The sequence below is a fragment of the Phocoena sinus genome, chromosome 20 (assembly GCF_008692025.1).
Source record: "Phocoena sinus isolate mPhoSin1 chromosome 20, mPhoSin1.pri, whole genome shotgun sequence".
Taxonomy (NCBI): Eukaryota; Metazoa; Chordata; class Mammalia; order Artiodactyla; family Phocoenidae; genus Phocoena; species Phocoena sinus.
The window spans coordinates 26,958,644-26,967,093 of record NC_045782.1 but is presented as its reverse complement, the minus strand read 5'-3'; positions in this window follow the sequence as shown (position 1 = coordinate 26,967,093).

The window sequence follows — 8,450 nt, the reverse complement described above, 5'->3', positions numbered from 1 at the left end:
ACAAGAGAAGCCACTGCAAGGAGAAGCCCGTGCACTGCAACGAAGACCCCTGCTCGCTACAACTAGAGAAAGCCTGTGCAGCAATGAAGACCCAATGCAGCCAAAAAAAATAAAAATAAATTAACCCCCCCGCCTCCATCCCTTGGGAATTCCCTGGCCATCCAGTGGTTAGGACTTGGAGCCTTCACTGCCGAGGGCACAGGTTCAATCCCTGCTTGGGGAACTAAGATTCCCACCCCCCCCCCCAGAAAAATCCCTTGACCCCATCACCCATTCTGCTCCAGCTACTGCCCTTCTTTTACTCCCCACCCCACCCATCCCAGATTTAAGCTGATAAAAAGAACTGCCCACACATGCTGCCCCTGCACTCACCCGGTCCAATATGGCAGCTACCTCACTACTCCATGAGGCTGCGCTTGCCGAGGTCACCAATGACGGCCATGATGCCATACACAATGGCTCCTCCGTCTTCATCTTATTTAGTACTGAAGTAGCTATAGACCCTGTGGACCACTTTTTCCTTTTTTTTTTTTTTGCGGTACGCGGGCCTCTCACTGTTGTGGCCTCTCCCGTTGCGGAGCACAGGCTCCGGACCTGCAGGCTCAGCGGCCACGGCTCACGGGCCTAGCCGCTCCGCGGCATGTGGGATCTTCCCGGACCGGGGCACGAACCCGCGTCCCCTGCATTGGCAGGCGGACTCTCAACCACTGCGCCACCAGGGAAGCCCCATGACTCTTTTTGAATTATGGTTTTCTCAGGGTATATGCCCAGTAGAGTCATCTTTTGAAAATGTCAGTTAAATAATGTCTGAACAATATACCCACACCGAAAACACCTGGCTTCCCACCAACACAGCAAAAGGCTGAGTTTCTTGTCTGGCCCATGGGGCCCAGCAGGCGCTGGCTTCTGCTTGCTCTCCAGCCTCAGTGCAGAGCCTTGCCCTCGTGCTGCCTGCATTGCAGCCACCCTGGGCCTCTCCTTCCAGCTCCTGAGGGCACAGCGTTCTTGGTCACCTCAGAGCCTTGGCACAATGTTCTCAGCTCATCACCTCATTCCCGCACATCCTTTCGGTCTCAGCTGAAATGTCACCACCTCCAATCTCATTCCAATGCCTCCCCTTATTTCTTTTCTTCTCTCCATTTATACTACCCATTTTCTTCAGAGCACTCATCACAGTTGGTGATTATATAATTATTTATGTCTTTACTTAGGATTAACAGTTTGTCTCCCCAGTGGACTGTATACACTGCAAGGCCAGGACCAGGTCTGCCCGGTCCACAGCTGCAGCTCCAACCCTGCCACCAAGTCGAAGCTCAGCACATAGTTATTGTTGAATAAGAGCTAATAGGTAATGAGCTCTTACTGTGCGTCAGGCCTTCTTTTAAGCACCTTGCTGTCTTATTTTATTTAATCCTCACAGTAGCCGCATGAGGTAGGTACTATTCTCTACTTTAGCAATAAAGAAATAATGGCCCAGAGAGTTTAAGTAACTTGTCTACAGCCTCCCAGCTGGGAAGTGGCAGAACTAGATGTGTGCTCCAGCCCCAAACTTGTTGTTGCCCTGCTCTGCCACCACTGAAGGGTGAGTGAACACAGAAGGCACTCAGGAAATGGGGCTGTCTGGGTGGTGGGTTCCACTTACGGCTCTTGGGTCTGGAGAGCAGGGGAACTTGGAGCCTGAAGGCATTGCCCTCCCTGCCCTGCAGCATCCCTGTGGTACCTTCCAGCCAGCCTCTGCCAGTCGGTAGGTCAGAGGGACCCTGGAGCCTCGGGCAAGTTGGCAGTAGGGAGAGGCTCACGGCTTCAAGACACCAGGGAAGGTGGGCCAGGCCACTGCTGGGCAGGTCGCCTTGGAGAGGATCCTCAGTGCTAATGCAGAGCAAGTGGGGAGGGGGCTTGCTGGGATGTTCTGGGTGATATGATGTAATGCTTGCCTACCTGGGACCTTTGGAGAAGGGACCAGAGTGGAGGATAAGCAAACTTTAAAAATGGCATCGAATGAAACATGATATGTGCACTTCCTGAATCCCAAAGCAGGGAAAGTAGCTCAGAGGAGGATACAGTAGGTGGGTGTGGAGAAGCCACCAGCTGACCCTGCTCTGTCCCACCTTTAAGCCTTTCTTTGCTCAGGCGGTTCCTTTGCTTCAAGTTCCCTGGACCCACACCCTGCAGTCCCAAACTACATGTCATGGCCTCTCCACATCCTTCACTTACCCCTGTTACCCCAAGGGCTGGGATTTATCCAACCTTGTATCCCTAAGTCCTCACTGTGTACTTGGCACTTAGTGGGTAACTGTTGAATCCATCCAACTCCTCTAGGTCCGGACATTTTCTCTCTGTGTTATCTTCCTAAACAGTACATACCTCTATCACAGTATCTGGTCCTTTGCACTTAAGTATTTCTTTATTCTTCTGCCTCCCCAGTTAGAAAGCAAGTTCCTTGGAGCCAGGAGCCATGTCAGAATAATCTTTGTATCGCCAATACTCAGCACTTTTTTTTTTTTCTCAGCACTTTTGTTAAATGAGTGAATGAACTAATGAACCATCTTCCTTCTCCAGTCTCCAAGAACCCCAGCTTCTGGAGGGTGCTTCTCAAGCAGGTCAGACTTTGAGGTAGTGCCCCCTGGAGGTGGGGAGGTGAAAAAGCAAGTGGAGAGCAGAATCTGGCCCAGGAGAGGGCTTGCTGCTGGCTGTCTCTTCTTGGAAACCTCCAAGAAGGTTTCCACATATCCCACTCGTACAGCTTTAGGGGATCAGACACATGCAGTTGCTTCCTAAATATTAAAAATTGCCTTGAGTGTCTACTAGATGCCAGTCGCTGAGTCTATATTAATTTCATTTTTGATACCTATTGTTTTCATTATACAGACGAAGGTACAGAGGCTCAGGAAAGTGCAGTGTCTTGCCTGTCTTGTTTTATAAGGTGGACTGAACCCAGTGTCTACCTTCTTGACTATGCCAAGTTTTTATTCCATCAGGGAAGAATTATAAATAGATATGTTCCCTTCCTGACTATAGGCCTCTTTTAACCAGGTTCCTTTTTGAAGGCAAGTCTTTTTTTGTGATGTGAGCACATCTCTGTCCAAGTTGAGAAAGTCCAAAGAGGGAGGGAGGCCAGGTTTGACGGCTCTGAGAACTGACCACCAGGTGGTGCTGTTGGCCCAACATATAGCCTTACAATGTTGGCCTTCGGGGGAGTGCTAAAGTTCTCAAGGAAAAAGCTTCTGCTGTTGTAATGAGACCCATCGGTCCTTGAATTCTGCCATTTGCCTAAACTTTGTTTCCATAAGTCACCTCATCTGGGCCCCAAAACTACCCAACAAAGTTGCCATCTCCATTCACTGGAGCCTCAGAGAATTTGAGTAGTTGAAGTTCCCAAAGTTATAAATCAAAGAGCCAGGATTTGAAACCAGATCTGTTTGATTCCAAATCTTCAGATTCTTGGGGACCAGAGGGATGGAGTCCTGACCTGTGAGTTGCACAGGAAGCATCCAGCTTCCATCATTTTACTGGCATGGTTTGAGATAGACTGTCCGGGAAATTTCTGTGCAGTGTCAGGCCCCTGGGCCAAGTTGTAAAGAACCAGGATTTGCCAGGGAAACTTCTGGGGATGCGGGCATCTCTGCACCACCACAGAGCACTGCCCCATTTCTTTCTTGAGAAGTGATGCTGTTTACTGCCCTTTCCCCATCTCAGTGGACTCTCTTGCTGGAAACAGCAAGCTCACCTTAGGGTTATGGGATAATTCATGTAACCTCTGGAGAACACCGTTTGCGTCCTCTTGTTTCTGAACGTACAAGTCAGCTCTTCTTTTGCTTTTCCTCATTGTTCAAGGAGACACACGTCACTCTATATTGAAAGTTGTAATCGCATACACAGAAATAAATTCAATGAAGAACAAGGTTACATAGGACAAGGCGAGATACAGGGGAGGCACACACCATTTATCAGAATAAGAATATTAATACCTCGTTAACTAAATGATTGCTCGGCCATCAATGTCTTGGGACACGGACGAGAACCTGGCCCAGAAACAGTCACATTGGCCATGATGAAGCTTCTGTGAACAGTCTAGGATATAAAACAGCCTGTGAGAAAGGTATCACTGTCTTCATTTTGTAGCTGAGACGGGAACACACAGGTTCACGGTTCAGAGTGCGGGCTCCAGAGTCGGGTACCTAGATTTAAACCTACCTCTTCCGCTTATGGGCCCAGGTTGGCCTGACACATCCATGCACTTTTAGGTGCCCCTCCTGCCTTCTACCCTGAGGAGGTACCTAGAAGGGGAGGCCCTGCTGTGGGGCAGGCCTGGAAAACATCAGACTTGAGCCAAGTGTTTCAGGGTGCCATTAAAATCTGAAACATTTGGCTGCCTGTTTTGTATCCTTTACATTTCCCATCTCTCGGGACTCTTGAATCCTTACCCTTCCAACGTCTTTCACCCAAACCGATAATCCCCACTCCTTTCTCCAGCCCCGTGGATTCCCTGCGGCTCCTTGCTCTATATACCCTTCCCTAGTGCCTCAAAAAAGTCCCTTCACATCATCGTGCCCATCCCATGGCCTCCTAGCGGACCCGAACTTTCTGCTAGGACTTCCTCCTATTCATAAAGATGTACTTTGTCCTCCTCCATCCATTTCCCCATATGCTTTTCCAAATAATCAAATAGAAAATATCTTAAAAGAATTCAATGTTTTCTTGGTCTTCCAGAAGAAAGTGGACCCCAAATTTCTTCAAAGTGTGAGAACTGAGCTGGTTGCTCCAGGCCCTTACACCAAGACGAATATCACCTCCTAGTTAGGAATATTCCCGGGGTTCTCACTCCCCCGTGGGGCTGGCTCCTCCCCCTTAGAACTCCAGGCATCCTGTCTTCTCCACAAGTGAGCGAACCAATCTGCTTCAGGATCTGAGCAAGAGAGAGGCCTGTGCTGGGCTCTGTGGTCCTCACTGGAGCCCAGCAGGAATTGATTATTCCCTCTGTTGTTAAGCAGGAGCTAAACATTTCCTGGTTATTATTTTGATCCTCACAACCACCCTATAAGGTAGATATTTGTGGCCCCATTTTACAGATGAGTTAACAGAGTGCCCAGTTTACTCCAGTACCAACTGGCAGAGTCAGAATCAGAATCCAGACTTGAAAGCCCTTATTTTCTTACTACTCTTACTACTGAGTAAGAGCCCAGGGTGGCTGAGGGCCCGGAAGCATCATGGAATGGACAGTGTATTAGTTTCTGGTAGCCGCCGTAACAAATTACCACAAACGAAGTGGCTGACAACAGCAGTCTATCCTCCCACTGTTCAGGAGGCCAGAAGTCTGAAATCAAGGTGTCAGCAGGGCTGCAGGGGAGAATCTTTCCTTGTCTCTCCCAGCTGTTAATGGCTCCCCCGTTCTTTGGCTTGAGACAGCCAAGCTCCATCCTCTGCCTTTGTCTTCACATGACCTATCTTCTCCATGTCTCTCCTTTGTGTGTTTCTTATAAGGACACTTGTTATTGGATTTGGGGCCCACTTGGATAATCCGAGATGATGTCATCGGAGACCTTTAACTTCATTACATCTGCAGAGACCCTTTCCTCAACTATGGTAGAATTCACATGTTCCAGGAGGTGGAAATGTCTTTTGGGGGCCACCATTCAACTCACTAGGGATAGCCATACGTCTACAGGGACAGTATGAGTTCTCCTGTTCTCTGTAGCTCCAACAGCTAAGGTTGGGGCCAAGGAGAATGGAAGCTTAAGGGACACAAGTTCTTACTCATTATAAATAGGAACCTTCTTGTAAGCCAGAGTTAACCAAGGTGGCCTGTGTCCTCTGTGGAAGCAGCGAGTTCCCATCATTAAAGATGAGTAATGAGAGGCTGGATTTAGGGCTGATTTATGCTTTGGCATGGTGAGCACAGGGCATATAATATTGTTGGGAGCCCTTGAACATGTTTTCATTTCTTTTAAAACCAGAAAAAAACAGCTTTTAGGTTGAATAAAATGTTTTATTATACAATATTCATATATTCATCTGTATACCAGTGTAGTGGTAAAATAAGGCTTTAAATATTTGGTTGATGGAGGAAGAGGTTTACAAAAGCAAAAATGACTAGAGCCCATGAATGCCATCATGTGGTCCCGACTAGACTATAACTTAGTGGCAAAAGGATGGGGAGAAGGGACACTGGTGCTGGGAGGGGTTTGTCACCATCACCAAGTCCTTTGTTCATGCCCTGACACTGCCCAAGTGTCTCATCCCCCTGCCACGAGCGCCCTCCACCTCAGAGCACAGAGTCCTCTTGCTGGGACACCTGTCCTGGATTGCTTGGAGCTGACACTTGAGAATGGGACCCCCTGGCAGCCTGTCACTGATGACATCTGAATGGTGGTCACCTTTTGTGGGCATTTGTTAGAAGCTGAACCACAGTGACAACGCATAAATCCCTTGGGAGAGAGGGGAAGGGGATCTACTTTCTTCTGGGCGCTTTACAGAGTTGTTACTTTATTTCCACATTTTACAGATAAGGAGGGTGAGGCTCTGAGAGGTTAAGAAACTTGCTCATTTCCTGGTTAATAAGCAGTAGGCACAGGTCCATCAGAAGCCATTTTTGTGTGCCTTCCAAGCTGGGTATCTTTCCATTGTACAGCGCTGCATCCGTGTTCCTGGACAGAAGATCAGCACAGGTTGGGAGTGGGTGGTCGGAAAGGTGGGACTAGAGTTTGGAGTGAAGCTTCTCGTCCTGGATTGTCAGACTCTGGGGCCCAAATGTGGTTGGATTGAAAGGAAACCAACACGCCCAAAGCCTTCATTCAGGCTATCCTACTGGCCTGGGAGAAGTCACTTCTGCACTCCAGGCTGTGGCATTCTCGAGGGTGGAACCAGAGGAGGTGGACGTGGTCCCTAAATTCTGGGGTGGGATCTGTCTGTTCTTTGGCCCTTCTATAGCACATCCTCCCAGCTAGCTTGGAGGCCCCTCAAGAGCAGGAAATAAGTCTATTATTTTATGTCCCAAAATGTAGTATTTCAGCATCATCTTCATGATTTTTGCCTCACTAGTACCACTTGTATTCCTATTTACATAACATGGTCTTTTAAATGAACTTACTTTTGAAAAATGTTCCTCCTGTTCTCAACAATAATATTCATGAAATCATGGGCTCAATTCATTTGTTCACTCCTTCAACAAATCTTTGTTGAATGCCTATGGGCTAACAGGCTCTTCTAGATGCCAGGGACACAGCAAAGAAAAATACAGTCAAGTCTTTACCTAATGGAGATTACATTCCCGGAGAGGAGATGGAGCACAGATACATATATAAGAGAATTACAGATGGTGATAACAACTCTGGAGAAAATTCCGCAGGGTGATGTATTAGATCGAAATTTTTGATGCATAGTAAGTGATTTTACATTGCAGCCCAATAAATACACAAACATACACAGAACAGAACAAAAGGGCTGTGAAACAGTAAAGTAAGCCTTTACTACACTTGATGTGCTCTCATATTTCCTCTTCTTTTCTATTATAGTTTAAAAATACACTGGTTATAAGCCACTAAGACTGACCTTATGATCTACCAGTGGATTGCAGCCTGCAGTTTGAAAAACACTGGAACATCAGCGGGACTGGTGGTGGGACGCAAGACACTATTTAAAAAAAATTTTTTTATTGAAGTATAGTTGTTTTACAATATCGTGTAAGTTTCAGGTATACAGCACTGCGATTCAGTTATATATATGTGTAAATATATAGATACATATAAATTCTTTTTCAGATTCTTTTCCCTTATAGATTATTACATAATATTGAATATATTTCCCTGTGCTATACAGTAGGTCCTTGTTGGTTTTCTTTCTTTTTTTTTTTTTTGCGGTACACGGGCCTCTCACTGCTGTGGCCTCTCCCGTTGCGGAGCACAGGCCCCAGACGCGTAGGCTCAGCGGCCATGGCTTACGGGCCCAGCCTCTCTGTGGCATATGGGATCCTCCCGGACCGGGACACGAACCCGTGTTTCCTGCATCGGCAGACGGACTCTCAACCACTGTGCCACCAGGGAAGCCCTGGTTATCTATTTTATACATAGTAGTGTGCATATGTTGATCCCAGCCTCCTAATTTATCCCTGCCCCCCCACCCCCTTTTCCCCTTTGGTAACCATAATTTTGTTTTCTGTGTCTGTGAGTCTCTTTCTGTTTTGGAAATAAGTTCATTTGTGTCTTTTTTTTCTTTTAGATTCCACATATAAGCGATATCATATGATATTTGTCTTTCTCTGGCATGACACTATTTTAGAAAGGGCAGCCAGAGAAGGAGCCTCTGAGGAAATGAAACTTGAGCAGAGATAACAGAGCTGAGAAGGAGGGAGCTATGTAAAGGCTTAGGGGGAGAGCATTCCTGACAGAGGGAGTAGCAAGTACAATTCCTTGAGGTGGGATTGAGTTTGGATTAGATGTGTTTGTTTGTACTGT